The 16011-nt window shown below is 39.0% G+C and overlaps 1 non-coding gene across 1 annotated transcript; it reads right to left on the bottom strand.

Annotated features, from left to right (window-relative positions):
• Positions 1-12745: 12745 nt before the first annotated feature.
• Positions 12746-12852, bottom strand: LOC145519221 (U6 spliceosomal RNA). The gene has a single exon (XR_014063639.1). It is a non-coding gene; the product is annotated as a U6 spliceosomal RNA (small nuclear RNA).
• Positions 12853-16011: the final 3159 nt, after the last annotated feature.

Genomic DNA, 16011 nt, shown 5'->3' with positions numbered 1-16011 from the left:
AGTCCTAGACCTTTGTTTATTGGGAGTTTTTTAAAAAAAATTTATTTTATATTGGAGTGTAGTTGATTAACAATGTTTTGTTAGTTTCAGGCGTACAGTAGAGTATTTCACTTAAACATATACATGTATCTATTCTTTTTCAAGTTCTTTTTTGTTGGGAGTTTGTTTTATTAGATTCAATTTCATTACTGTTCAGATTTTCTGTTTCTTCCTGTTTCAGTTTTGGGACATTGTACATTTCTAGTAATTTGTCCATTTCATCTAGGTTGTCCATTTTATTGGCATATAGTTTTTCATATAGTTTCTTATGGTACTTTGTACTTCTATGGTGTTTTGGTTTAGCTTCTTTTTCATTTCTGATTTTATTCATTTGGTCCCTCTCCCTTTTTCTCTTGATGAGTCTAGCTAATTTTGGTTATCTTTTCAAACAACCAACCTTTAGCTTTATTGATCTTTTCTATTGGGCTTTTAAAGTCTCTATTTCATTTATTTCTGCTGTGGTCTTTATGATTTCCTTCCTTCTACTAACTTTGGGTTTGGTTTATTCTTTCTATAGTTCCTTTAGGTGTAAGGTTAGGTTGTTTATTCAATATTTTTCTTGTTGAGGTAAGCTTGTATCACTATCAACTTTCCTTTTAAAATTGCTTTTGCTGCATCCATCATATAATTTTCTTGTAAGTTTTAAAATATATTTATTTATTTGGTTGCACTGGGTCTTAGTTGCAGCATGTGAGATCTTTAGTTGTGGTATGTGGGACATGGTTCCCTAACCAGGGATTGAACATGGGTCCCCTGCACTGGGGACATGGAGTGTTAGCCACTAGACCACCAGGGAAGTTCCATCACATAGGTTTTTGATTGTCATGTTTTCATTTTCATTTGTCTTTAGGTGTTTTTAAATTTCCTCTTTGATTTCTTCAGTGATCCACTGATTGTTAGCATATTGTTAGCCTCCAGATTTTTGTGTTTTTTTCAGTTTTTTTTTCTTATAGTTGATTTCTAGTCTTGTAGTGTTGTGGTGAGAAAAGATGCTTGATATGATTTCAGTTTTCTTAAATTTATTGAGGCTTGTTTTGTGGCCTACCATGTGATTTATCCTGGAGAATATTTCATGTGCACTTGAAAAGAATGTGTATTCTGCAGCTTTTGAATGATGTGTTCTCTATTATCAATGAAGTCTATTTGATATAATGTGTCATTTAAGGCTAGTGTTACCTTAAAGATTTTCTGTCTGGATTATCTGTCCATTCATGTAAGTGGGGTGTTAAAGTCCCCTACTATTAAGTTGTTATTGTCAATTTCTCCCTTTATATCTATTAATATTTACTTCATGTATTTATGTGCTCCTTTGTTTGGTACATATTTATTTATAATTGTTGTATCTTTTTCTTGGATCGATCCCTTGATCACTATTTAATGTCCTTTTTTTTTTTTTTAAAGATTTATTTATTTATTATTTTATTTATTTATTTGGCTGCACCGGGTCTTAGTTGCAGTTTGTGGGATCTAGTTCCTTCAGCAGGGATTGAACCCAAGCACCTTGCATTGGGAGCGTGGAGTCCCAGCCACCAGACCACCAGGGAAGTCCCTAATGTCCTTCTTTGTCTCTTGTAACAATCATTGTTTTAAAGTCTATTTTGTCTGGTGTACGTATTGCTACCCTAGCTTGCTTTTGATTTCCATTTGCATGGAATAACTTTTTCCATTGTTTCACTTTCAGTCTGTGTGCCCCTTTAGATCTGAAGTGAGCCTCTTGTTGGAAGCATATAGATGGGTCTTTTTACGTATCCATTCAGCCATTCTGTGTCTTTTGGTTGGAACATAGTCCATTTACATTTAAAGTAATTATTGATAGGTATGTACTTATTTTGAGGTTGTTCTGTAGTTTTGCTTTGTTTTTTTGGCTGTTGTTTTCTTCCTCTTTTGGTCTCTTCCCTTGTGATTTGATGACTATCTTTAGTGTTATGTTTGGATTCCTTTCTCTTTTTCATCTGTGTATGTATTATAAATTTTTGGTTGGTGTTTACCATGAGATTTACATATAGAAATCTATATGTGATTATTTTAAGTTGCTGATCTATAAAGTTCAAATGCATTTTTAAGAACCCTGCTAATTACTCTTCCCTACTATATTTACTGTTTTGACATCATATTTTATATCTTTTTGTTCTCTGTGTCCTTTTACTACTTAGTATGGATATAGATGATTTTACTACTTTTACCTTTTAACCTTACTACTAGCTTTATACATGGTTGATTTGCTATCTTTACTGTTTACTGTATGTTTGCCTTTACTAATGAAATTTCTCCTTTTGTAATTTTCATATTTCTAGTTGTAGCCTTTCCTTTTTCACTTTGAGAAGTCCCTTTAACATTTCTTATAAAGCTGGTTTGGTGGTGCCGAACTCTTAGCTTTTGTTTGTCTGTAAAACTTTTGATCTTTCCATCCAATCTGAATGAATCTTGCTGCATAGAGTGTTACTGGTTGTAGGTTTTCCCTCTTTAATCACTTAAAATATATCATGTCACTCTCTTTTGGCCTACAGAGTTTCTGCTGAAAAGTCAGCTGATAGCCTTTGGGACTCTCTGTGATTCCTGGACCTGGATGTCTTTTTTCATTCTCAGGTTAGGGAAGTTTTCAGGTATTATGTCTTCAAATATGATCTCTGTCCTTTTTTCTGTTTTCATTTTGGAACCCTTATAATATGAATGTTAGTATGCTTGATGCTGTTGCAGAGGTCTCTTAAACTGTCCTCATTTCTTTGTGTTCTTTTTGTGTTGAGGTTCTCCTATATTAGGTGCATGTATTTTATAAGTGTTATATCTTCTTCTTGGATTGATCCTTTGATCATTATGCAGTGTCCTTCATTGTCTCTTGTAATGGTCTTTATTTTAAAGTCTATTTTATCAGATATGAGTATTGCAACTCCTGCTTTCTTTTGATTTCCATTTGCATGGAATATCTTTTTCCAGCCCTTCACTTCCAGTTTGTATGTGTCACTAGGTCTGAGGTGAGTAGGGATCTTGTTTTCATATCCATTCAGCCAATCTGTGTCTTTTGGCTTGAGTATTTAGTCCATTTACATTTAAGGTAATTATTGATATGTATGATCCTGTTATCATTTACTTTATTGATTTGGGTTTGTTTTTGTAGGCTTTTTCTTTCTCTAGTGTTTGCTGTCTAGAGAAGTTCCTTTAGCATTTGTTGTAAAGCTAGTTTGGTGGTGCTGAATTGTCTTAACTTTCGTTTGTATGTAAAGCTTTTGATTTCTCCTTTGAATCTGAATGAGATCCTTGATGGATAGAGTAATCTTGGTTGTAGGTTTTTTTTCCTTTCATCACTTTAAGTATATTCTGCCACTCCCTTCTGACCTGCAGAGTTTCTGTTGGAAGATCGGCTGTTAGCCTTTTGGGGATCCCCTTTTATGTTATTTGTTGTTTTTCCTTTGCTGCTTTTTGTATCTGTTCTTTGTGTAACTTTTGTTAGTTTGATTAATATGTGTCTTGGCATGTTTCTCCTTGGGTGTATCCTGTATGGGACTTTCTGGGTTTCCTGAACTTGGGTGGCTACTTCCTTTTCCATGTTAGGGAGATTTTCGACTATACATTTTCTCAAATATTTTCTCATACCCTTTCTTTTTCTCCTCTTCTTCTGGGACCCTTATAATTTGAATGTTAGTATGCTTGATGTTGTCCCAGAGGTCTCTTAAACTGTCTTCATTTCTTTGTATTCTTTTTGTTGTTGTTGTGATTTCTACTACTCTGTCATCCAGCTCACTAATCTGTTCTTGTGTATCATCTAATCTACTAAAAATAGCCTTCTAGTGTATTTTTCATTTCAGTTATGGTATTCTTTATATCTAGTTCTTTATATTTTTCTAATTTTTTGTTAATAACTTCTAACTTCTCACTCTGTTCATCTAATTTTCCTCCTGAGTTATTTGAACGTCTTTATGATCATTACCTTATACTCTTTATTGAGTAGATTGCTTATCTCCATTTAGTTCTTCTGGGGTTTTATCTTGTTCTTAGTTTGGAACATATTCCTCTATTATCTCATTTTGCCTAATTTGCTGTTTTTATTTCTATGTATTTGGTAAGTATTTACATTTCCTGACCTTGGAGAAGTGGCCTTTTGTAGGAGGCATCCTGTGTATCCCAGCAGTATGCTTTCCCTCTGGCCACTAGAGCTTTATGCCTTAGGAGTACCCCCTATGTGGGCTGCAGGGGTCCTTCTGTTGTGTGAGACTGATCACTGTGGGTGGTCTATAGGTGTGGCTGTCCCCTTGCCCAGTTGGTTGCCAAACTGCATTGTGTGGAGGCTGCCAGCCACTAGAGAGTGGGGCTGGATCATGAGGCAGCTGGCTGTGGAAGCCCATGTACTGGTACAATGGTGAGTGGTTATGAGGCAGAGGGTCCTGGATCTTGTATTAGCCTGCTGATTGGTGGGGCTAGGGCCCAGGGGCATCTCAGGGCTGGTATCAGCCTGCTGGTGGGTAAACTTGTGTTCCCCATTCCCCAGCTAGCTGCTTAGCTTGAGATGTCCCAGTACTAATGCCAACAGGCTGGTGGGAGGGGCCATGTTCCAGTTCTAATAAGTTAGAAGGCGGATTCCAAAGTGGTCCTCACCAGCACCAGAGTCCTCATAGAATGAGTACCCCAAAATGGCTGCCATCAGTGTCTGTGTCCCCAGGGTGAGCTCCAGCTGCTTCCTGCCTCTCCAGGACATTCTCCAAGATCAGCAGGTGGATCTGACCCAGGCTTCTTTCAAATTACTGCTTCTGCTCTGGGGCCCAGAGCATGTGAGATTTTGTGTACACCCTTTTGGAGCGGAGTTTCTATTTCCCACAGACCTCTGGTTCTCCTAAAAGTAAGCCTTGCTTGCCTTCAAAGCAAAGTGTTCTAGGAGCTCATCTTTCTGGTGCAGGACCACTGGGGAAACAATGTGGGTCTTGGAACTCTTGCTTTTTGGGGAAAACCTCTACAGTGTTGTCATCCCCCCATTTGTGGGTCACCCACTCAGGGGGTAGGTGTTGACTTTATAACACTCCTTCTACCTGTCTTCTTGTGGTTCTTTCTTTATATCTTTAGTTAAAGAAGATTTTTTCCATTAGTCTTCTGGTCTTTTTCATCAATAGTTGCTTTTTTTTTTTTTAATTTTCGTGTGCCCATGGGAGGAAGTGAACTTAGATTTTTCTTCCTCTGCCATCTTGGCTGCTTCTGGCATTGTTATCCTTTGTTATTGATTTCTCATTGTATTGTATTGTGAGCAGAGAACATGGTTTATAGATATAGATCTTTGGTATTTGATGACATTTGCCTTGTGGACTAGGGTATATGATCAAGAAACACTCCAAAGCCATTATTTCTTCAAATATTACCTTTCTTGCATTCTCTCTATTTCCTCTTTGTGGAACTTCTGTTTGACTTCCTTTTATATTTTCCAGGACTTTCGATCTCTCATTTTCCCATATTTTTAACTTTTTTCCATTCTGGTTTTATATCTTCTAGCATACAAATTCTCTCTTCATCTGTGTCTAATCTGATATTAACTATCTATTGAGATTTTATTTTCAGTGACTTCATTTTTCATTTCTAGAAATTACATTTAATTCACTTTCAAAAATTCCTATTCTTTTATAATGCTTTATTTACTTATGGCACTAAATCTTTCTTTTATATCTTTAATACTTATGAAAATGCTTATTCAATAGTGTTTTGTAGTTGTACTTAAAAAGAACTTGGGAGTTGAATCTTAGTTTATGTGTCTGTGCAGCTCCTCGTTTAAATGATTGCTCCTTTGTGCTTTGTGATTATCAAATTTGAGATCATTTTCACTTAGCATTGGCTATGGGAATCTCAACAGGGCTGTGTTTAGAGCTGCTGCTGCTGCTAAGTCGCTTCAGTCATGTCCGACCCTGTGCGACCCCATAGACGGCAGCCCACCGTGCTCCGCCGTCCCTGGGATTCTCCAGGCAAGAATACTGGAGTGGGTTGCCATTTCCTTCTCCAGTGCATGAAAGGGAAAAGTGAAAGTGAAGTTGCTCAGTCGTGTCCGACTCTTAGCGACCCCATGGACTGCAGCCTACCAGACTCCTCCATCCATGGGATTTTCCAGGCAAGAGTACTGGAGTGGGGTGCCATTGCCTTCTCCGATGTTTAGAGCATGTACCTTCAAAACAGTTTTCCATTTGCTTCTACAAGGCCAAATTTTCTAGGAACATCATATACTCAGAACCAGGTGCACTAGGAGGATCATATACCCAGGATCAATTTTTATGTCAGTCTCTTGGCTTAGGGATTCCCTAATAGTATTAATTCAATTGTGTGACGCTGTCCCTGTTTATAAATACTTAAGGGAGAGTTCTTTTCCCTACTCAGAGTCTAGTTTAAAAGCTTCTTTGTTATTTTCCTCTGCCAGTCAATGAGTTTTTTCCTAATCTATCCTTTCACTGATACTCCATTCCTTTGAAAGCTCTGGCTTTATGTGGGAATTTCAGTTTTAATTTATGTTCCTTGGCCCAGAGTCTTATCTTTTGTTCCCAGTTGGTCATTAAACACTAAGCTCCAATTTTCAGTTACACATGGCATATTGAATACCTCATGACAGTAAAGGTGGGCTGGGGTTGGGGGGGGGAAGAAAGCTAGGCTAGGTATGGAAATGATAGCACCAAACTTTTGGAAGGTGGAAAGCAAATGGATGAGAAGTAACTGACTTTGCAATCAGTGAATGCTGAAACCTGGGCTTCCCTGGTAGCTCATCTGGTAAAGAATCTGCCTGCAATACAGGAGACCCCAGTTTGATTACTGGGTCAGGAAGATCTGCTGGAGGAGCGATTGGCTACCCACTCCAGTATTCTTGGGCTTTCCTGGTGGCTCAGCTGGTAAAGAATCTGCCTGCAATGCAGGAGACCTAGGTTCGATCCCTGGGTTGGGAAGATCCCCTGGAGAAGGGAATAGGCTATCTGCTCCAGTAGTCTGGCCTGGAGAATTCCATGGACTGTATAGTCCATGGGGGTGCAAAGAGTTGAACACTTCTGAGCGACTTTCACTTTCAAGCCAGCAATAAAGCAGTACAGACTCATGCTAATTCATATCCAGAACTCTGAAAGATTGAGAAAAATAAAGCACCATGTTACTGTGAAGGTGAGTGATGACGATGCTAAAAACAAGAATATTGTTTGAAAGTCTGTATAACAAGAAGTTAGATCACCTCATCTCCCACCCTGGAAGACTAGAGGTTTATCCTCCAGAGAGGCTGTACTTGAGGGTCTTTGGACTGAGAGACTTAAGGCAGAACTAAGAACAGGCACACTGTACTGAATACTAGGGCCCTAATTCAAAGTTGATACACTGAATAGGTTCACCCCAGGTGCATTTCACCCCTTTGGCTCTAAGCATATCAGTAGCTGGCTTATATGTCTCAGGCAGAAGTTTGAGAGAGTCTTCTCCAGAGAGACTAAACAGCCTAAAAGCAAACCTGTCAGAGGCGTGAAACTCTATATTAGACTGCTTGGGCTGTCATACCAGAATACTACAGACTAGGTGACTTAAAGCTAATTTTATCAAAGTTCGGAGTCCAGAAGTCTAAGATCAAAGAACTAGCCTTGTTGGTTTCTGGTGAGGGCTCTCCCCTTGGCTTGCAGATGGCTACCCTCTCATTGCATCCTCCCACAGCCTTTCCTCTGTGTGTGTGGAGAAAAAGAGGTCTCTGGTATCTTTTCCCAGTGGGAGGGTAGCTGTTATATAGGTTGGTTAGCTGGGAAGGGAGAACTGTGCCGAGCCCTGAGTGAAAGGAAAGAGGTAGTCACGTGAAGATCTGGGGCAAGAGCATTGTAAGCAAAGGAAACAGCAAGTGCAAAGGCCCTGAGGCTAAAACAGACTTGGAATGAATCAAGAACATTAAGAAAGCTGTGACTTTGTGGCAAAAAGTTTTCAGATACGCTAATAAATACTAGGCTTCCCAAGTGGCGCTAGTGGTAAAGAATCTGCCTCCAGTGCAGGTAGACATAAGAGACCCAGGTTCGATCCCTGGATCAGGAAGTTCCTCTGAAGAAGGAAATAGCAACCCACTCCAGTATTCTTGCCTGGAGAATTCCATGAACAGAGGAGCCTGGCGGGCTGCAGTCCATAGGATCGCACAGAGTTGAACACGACTGAAACGACTTAGCATGCACACACGCTCACTAGTAATAGAACCATTCTATTTTTCCTATTCTTTACTAAAACCTTTTCGAGATAGATGTTACTATTTTTAGTTAAGATATGATGAAACTGAGCTTCATGAAGATAAGGTAACTTGCCCAAAGTCACTGTGGTAGATTGAATCAGTTTTATGGCTCTTATTTTATGTATAAATAAATATTTATTTGGATGTGCCAGGTCTTAGTGGTGGCATACGGGATCTTCCATCTTAGTTGTAGCATGCCGGATCTTTAGTTGCAGCGTGCAAACTCTTAGTTGCATCATGTAGGATTTAGTTCCTTGACGAGGGATTGAACCCAGGCCCCCTGCATTGGGAGCTTGGAGTCTTAGATACTGGACCATCAGAGAAGTCCTTCCCTTACCATCTGTAACAAGTCTCAGGAATAATTTTTTTTCTTTGACAGGTGCAATATATTCTTTAAGGCATGTAAATTATTGTACTTGGTCATTATGGGAGGCCAAATGAAAGAAGGCAAAATAGTGTCTTTCTGGCTCTACACAGGCATTAGAAAACCAGTGATACCAAGCCCAAAAAGGACAAGGGCATAAGGCTGCCCCAGGCATGGGTTCTGTTATATCAGCCTGTCAGAAACCACCATTCACAAGTTCAGTTACTGTGGCAGACTCTGTGGGTTGGCTTCCCCAGACAGTGTCATCTCCAGATGTGCTTTCATGCCCTCTAAAGTGTGGTCAGCTAAACACCAATTGTCTACACTCCTTTGCAACTAGAGTCCTGGAAACAAATTCGATTCCATCAATTGTATGTGCTCTGGTGAGATTTAGAAGTTGCGAGTGCATTGGAGACTATGTTGTTCCTGGCTGATACTGACATCAAGCTTGGTCCTGGAGATGTGTATTTATTGGCTTTGTTTCTCTGCAGAACCCTGACTGTTACGATTACTGTTAGCAGATATCCCTTTGCCTTGTTGTTGGGTTCGTTTAATTAATTCTGTGTTTTTCCATCTTGTATTAAAGCTTTTTAATTAAAATTTTATTTTCTAATAGATAATATTGCCACTTGAACTTAGCCATTAAGTTCGCTCTCCTGGAGACAACTACTGTTTTCATTTCTTGTGTGTCCTTCTAGAGAGTTTCTGTATATTGCTGGTATATTTTTGTTTTTATGCTAGTGGTAGCATATATGCATATTTTCTGCATTTCACTTTTTCATTTAGGAGATTCCTCCACAGACTATGTAGTATTCCAGTGAATATATGTTTGATTTATTTAACAATCCCTTATTAATGATGTTTAAATCATTTCCAGTCTTTTGTTCTCACAGACCATATGGCAATAAATGACCTTGTAAAAATGTTATTATGCACATGTAAGTGTGTCTGTGGGACAGATAAAGTCTTTAGAGTTAGAATCCCGAGACTACAGGGGATGAGTGTTTTTAATTTTTGTCAAAATTATACATGTGCAAATGTCAAGAATTTCATTGTTCTACGAAGTTTGTTTAAAAACAATGAAAAAAAGCAGAGCAGTCCCTAGTCCCTTTCCCCCCCATTTCTGTCTTCTCAGAGGCAATCACTTTGAATTATTTTAGCTGCTGCCATATTTCAAAATAGCTTTCTTGTATTACTTCTTGATTTTTTTTTCCATTTTAGGCATCATCTATGCACTTCCTGTTAGGAAAGAAGAAGATTTCACTCTCTTTCATCCCCTGCCCCCACCTTCATATTCCTCTACCCTCCTGCTGCTGCTGCTACTGCTGCTGCTGCTGCTGAGTCGCTTCAGTCATGTCCGACTCTGTGTGGCCCACCAGGCTCCCCCGACCCTGGGATTCTCCAGGCAAGAATACTGGAGTGGGTTGCCATTTCCTTCTCCAGTGCGTGAAAGTGAAGTCGCTCAGTCGTGTCCAACTCTTAGCGACCCCATGGACTGCAGCCTACCAGGCTCTTCCGTCCATGGGCTTTTCCAGGCAAGAGTACTGGAGTGGGGTGCCATTGCCTTCTCCGTCTACCCTCCTAATATAGTTATATTTGTCATTTAGATAGGCAAACTTTCAGAGTTTACATTATCATGCTGATAAAAGTTTTTTATAGCTGAGCCAACCAGTAAATTATGATGACTTTTCTTTTCCTGAATAACTTTTTATTTTTCATGGTGTTAATAATTATCTTATTTTTCATTTTCATCATTTTCTCTGAACACACCAGGATGTTCAAGCTCCAGTTCTCTACCAATTGTCTAAGTCTCTTATACTGAGACACATCCAGTTACCTTTAAATTTTATCTTGTAGAAATCTCTACTGGAGTTTTCTGACCTCCTCCAAAGTGGTAACGCATGGGACTTCCCTGGTGGTCCAGTGGTTAAGACTTTGCCTTCCAATGCGCGGGGGGGGGGGTGGCGACGGGGAGCGGGTTTGATACCTGGTCAGAGCAGAGCGCTAAGATCCCATTTGCCTTGTGGCCAAAATAAAAAAAAGAAACCCTGAATGGACTGGCTGTCCTGTTAGCCTAGAGCCAGCAGTAGATTTTCCATGACACTATGAAGCTTAAGCTTCAAGAGCCTTCATTTGCCTTAGCAATGTATCCACATGATACACGAGTTTTGTATAATTTGAAAAGAGAGAAATTTTAACTGTGTTTGGTTAAATACATTGTCTCTTTCCTATTCCTCTTTCCCTATGTCACATTTTCTCTCACATTACAGTTTTGGGATCCAACCAAGAGGAATTAGGTTGGAGATCCATTCAGCTTGTATTTAGTTGGATTATTTATGTAGTTTGTAGTCACACGTTTGGTTATTGTCAGTCATCCTAGTAGGAATTGCTATAGGAATATTTGTGTGTGTGTGTGTGTGTGTGTGTGTGTGTGTGCTCAGTCACTCAACTGTGTCTTTACAACCCATAGACTGTAGCCCACCAGGCTCCTCTGTTCATGGGATTTTCCAGGCAAGAATACTGGAGTGGGTTTCCATTTCTTCCTCCGGAGATCTTCCCCACCCAGAGATGGAACCCGCATCTCTTATGTTTACCTGCATTGGCAGGCGGATTCTTCACCAGTGTGCCAAGTCAGGAATATTCCTACCTTCTATTAATACTATGCTAATTCACCCTGGGTTGTAACATGAAGGTGCAGAGGCAGAGGTTATAACAAGATGTGAACATGTCCTATGGTGCCTGATGGCAGAAGTAGGTGACTAGGGGCAGAAAAACAAGATCTGAATGTATGGAGCTGGAAGATAGTCTGTGGAAAAGTTTTCTCCACGTATCAGATGTATGAAATGTAAGTGATGGATTCAGTTTCTAACAATTTAGTTTTCTTCTGTCAGGAATATACTGATTAATGCAACACATAGAATTATAAATGCACTGTACAATTTTTCTTTTTTGGTGTGAAACATCTAAATAGAATTTATCAGAATTCTGTTTAAGCCTGTATCAGTAATACAAATAGCACTATGTATGTGTAAAAGTTGCTTGTTTTATATACATCTCTACTATTGATAATAAAAACAAATTTTGATTAATCATGCTGGAGAGAAGACTGAATTATCTCCATATTCTCTCCAGAGAAAAATATCACAAAATCTTCGTCATATGTAGAGATGACCAAAAAGTATACAGCATACACTTAAGAGTTTTACATTTCATTGTATGCAAATTTTACCTCAAATGAAAAAAGGGCAAGAATTGTAAAAAAAAAAAAATTGATCTCCTATTAAGGGCATGCATGCTGAGTTAGATGCCAGGAAATGTACTAACACCTGCAAATTGTTCCATGTGATATGCATCAAAAAATAAGATGAATTGATGGACTGTTGAAGAATTGGATAGATTGACAGATCTTTGATAAATTAAGTATAGTAAAATGGTAACTGTAGAATTTAGGTGATAGGTATTGGTATTTATTGTAAGGGTTTTGTAACTTTTTCCATAGGTTTAAAATTTTTCATAATAAATTATTGGGAAAAAAATTATGCGGCTGAAAAATATAGAGTAAAGGTATTAGAAACGAATCAAGTAGTTAACTTGTAAAATAATATTCTATTTTTCTGGATTTTTATGATGTTTGTAGTATTTGTCAGCTCTTTCAAATTTCTAGTTTGTTGTGATTTCTCATTCTATCAATACATAAATATTCATTTTCATACCAACATTTGTATTTGTAATTTTGTATTTTACTTTCTTAAAGAGGATCCCCAAATTGTATAAGCTTCAGGCTCCATAAAGCCTAGATCCACACCTGCCTGGTACATAGCCAACATTCTGAAATCTCTTTCCAGATTTTCTTTGGAATCTCCAATCTCCATTGTCCTTAAGATTCCCTTTATCCTCCTGGTGTTGCAGTTCCTGTGTCCTGGATTCTGTGTCTTCTTATCTTCTTCATTCTTTGATTCACCTTTATTTTGATGAACCAGATATTTCAGTAGTTTCCAAAGAAAGGTTGCATGAGAAATACATTTTGGGGACCTTGCAATTATCAAATTACCTTTATTTTACTCTGCTGCTTGAATGATAGTTTGCCTGAGTATATAGTTAGAGGTTGGAAATAATTTTCTTCCAGAATTTTATTTTCTCTTTTTTTAAAAAAAAATATGGAACGCTTCACAAATTGGCGTATCATCCTTGCGCAGGGGCCATGCTAATCTTCTCTGTATCGTTCCAATTTTAGTATATGTGCTGCCGAAGCGAGCACCCTCCAGAATTTTGAAAGCAGTTCCTAGTTGTCTTCTAACTTTTAATATATCTATTGAGAAATCTAGTCATTCTGATTTCTAATTCTTTATTTATGATCAGTTATTCTATCTCTGTAAGTCTAAAGGATCTTCTTTTTATCCTTAGAAATTTCACAGTGATATGACTCAATGTGGGTCAATTTCTATTCACTGATGCTGAGCACTCAGAGGGCCCTTTCAGTGTGAAAACTCATGTCCTTGCAGTCTGGGACATCTTAAAGAATTAGTTTTTAAAGATAATGTTCTCTCCTATTTTTCTTTCCTCCTGTAATTCCTGGGCTAGTCTTCTATTTCTCGTATCTTTTTTCTTATTTCCATCTGTTTGCCTTTCTGCTTTTCTTTTTTTTTGGCTGCACCACACAGCTTTTAGGATCAAAGTTCTCCAACCAGGGATTGAACCTGGGCCCCAGCAGTGAAAGTGCCAACTCCTAACCACTGAACCGCCAGGGAATTCCCTCTCTCTGCTTTTCTTTCTGGGAGATTTCCATTTAATCAATTTTTCTTTTTTGTTTACTTTATTTTTTAATTGGAAGAAGATTACAATGTTGTATTGGTTATACAGCCACAGTTATACCTATATCACCTCCCTCTTGAGCCTCCCTCTCCTCCTCTTTTGATCAGTTTTTTATTTCTTCTTTCCAGTTTTGATTTCTCAGATTTCAAACTCATTCATTGACTCTTTGAAATAATATCGTATTCTTTTATGGTTTCAATAGTGTGTCTCTGAGGATATAAATTATAGGTGTGGTTGTGGGTTTGTTTTGTTGTTGGAGTCTTCTTCCCTCCTATATAGTTTCAGTTTTACCCAGGTTTCTTCTTTTCTATTAGTTTTGTTGTTTCTTATGCTAGAGGCTGTAATCTGTGGTTTTTGGCTTATTTTTAAGAGTGGGAGACTAAAAATCTGACAAGATGCTCTGAATGCATGGGTAGGGTATATCAATTGTGGACTTTGCTATAGGATGATCTGCCTGGGACATTTCACTGGGAAATCTGTGAGGTCAGTATGTCTAGGTCTTTCCCCTTAGTCTGGTCAGATTTCTCATAGAACACACTTACTCTCTTGCCTGAAAGGTAAATGGTCCTATCTTTTCCTACTGTCAAGGGACTAGTGCAATATGGCACCCACTGTGAGAACCTGCAGGAATAGAATTCCCTCCCATGTTGAGTCAGTTAAACAAACTCACTGTAGACTAGAAGGGATGGATGTATTCACTTTGTATTTCTAAAAGGGCACCACTAGTATACTTTTAAAAAGTCATACCCAATGATTTAGGGCCTGTATACACTAATTACTATTGGTATTTGTTTTGATCCATTACTTATTGTTACCAATGGAATGATGAATCCTTCCGTAGTTGAGCTTACACTCACATAATCTTCTATCCGCAAAGACTGGATGAAAGTGAAAGTGAAGTCACTCAGTCATGTCTGACTCTTTGTGACCCTATGGACTGTAGCCCACCAGGCTCCTCTGTCCATGGGATTTACCAGGCAAGAATACTGGAGTGGGTTGCCATTTCCTTCTCCAGGGGATCTTCCCGACTCAGGAATTGAGCTCTGGTCTCCCTCATTGCAGGCAGACTCTTTACCATCTGAGCCACCAGGGAATCCAATATTATTAGTTAGAGTACCTGGCTATTCTCTATTATATACCTCACTCTGGCTTGGGAGATTCTTATGTGTTCAGTTAGTCCACAACTAATGCATGAGGAGTCATGCTGTAGGTTATACTGCTTTGCAATGGAGGGAATAATGCCACATACATCAAGGATTGGTCTTTGACCAGCAGGAGCCATGATTAAAAGAAACAAGATCAGATGAGCTATATTAGCAGAGGAAATTCAATGAGACTCCTCACATGATTTAGATACTAAATTTGTGATTATGATCATATTCAGCATTTCCTGGGCCTCCCTCCTTCTCACTATCCTGATTGATTCCCAGCTAGTAAGTTTATAATTTACCTACTATTTGGTTAAAAGGCGTTTTCATTTTTACGTTAATATTTCTGGTGAATTGTGAAATAAGTTCCTGTCCCAGATTACTCAGGGAATTATCATCAGGCTGGTTGCCCACATTGTGTAAAACCCAAAAGGCAGAGGGAAACTTCATTTTAGATTCATATGTTTAGTTGTTATTTTTCCAAGTTCATAATTCTTTCCCCACTCTTTTGCATTCTTTGAGGCACTTGTGCTTTACCAAAGCTAAATTTAAAACTTATTTGGGGACGCCCGCGCACAGTAACTATGACAAGGCAGCCAAATTAATGAATTAATCAAAAAAACTGAAAAACTCCTTATTTGTATTTACCAGGTTCTTTTACAGGTGTCATCACCAGATATAAGGAATCAGGAATATCATATTTCTGCAACAGCTTCCTTAGTAAGCTTCCTAAGAGTTGATTCTATAATGGCAGCTTTTACTAATTAAGCATTAATTGTTCCGAGAACATACTTTTGGCCTTGATGGGCTGGGCAGCAGGGAAAATTATGTACCTTTCAGCAGTAGGCAGGGCGTTACCTCCAGGCACAGAAGTAGGTAGGGGAAGGCCAACCTCATGGGGCTGTTGAATGTAGTATGATGGTTGTTAAATACATTAGACCCTTGCCAAGAGAGCATTCGTTTTCGCTTGTGATCACTCTGTTCTTGTGTCGGCTTGCCTGCCTCCCTCATCTTGTCAAAGTATCTCCGGCTTTGTTCCAACAAGATTCCTTACCAGGGATTTAGTGGCATCCACAAGAGGAACCAGGAGCTTAATTTTGTGAAAGCTGCCAGTCAGTTGAATCAAGCAGCCAAGCCAATGGTGTAAACATTTAACCACAGCCCAAGAACTTGAATAACTAAGAGACTGTCCCGTTTTTATCTCTAGAGCCCAGGTTCATGTCATGGGACTGCCTTTAACCTTGGACAGGGATGAGACCCCTCATGCTCCTCTGGAAATAGCCCCAACCTCAGGCTAGGTGTAGGATGTTTGCTGCTGAAGGCTGTTTTAAAGGAGGGTGGAAACCTCAGCTCTAAGACAACGCTTCCTCGGCAGTGATGTAGGGTGTCTGCAGGGGGCGCTCTTGCCCAGGGCTGGCTTCTGCAGCGCCAGGAGGAAAGACGAACATTGGTGGGGC

Source organism: Giraffa tippelskirchi, chromosome 8 (genome assembly GCF_054371585.1).
Source record: "Giraffa tippelskirchi isolate mGirTip1 chromosome 8, T2T-mGirTip1v1.2.pri, whole genome shotgun sequence".
NCBI lineage: Eukaryota > Metazoa > Chordata > Mammalia > Artiodactyla > Giraffidae > Giraffa > Giraffa tippelskirchi.
This window is presented reverse-complemented; position numbering and strand designations above follow the sequence as displayed.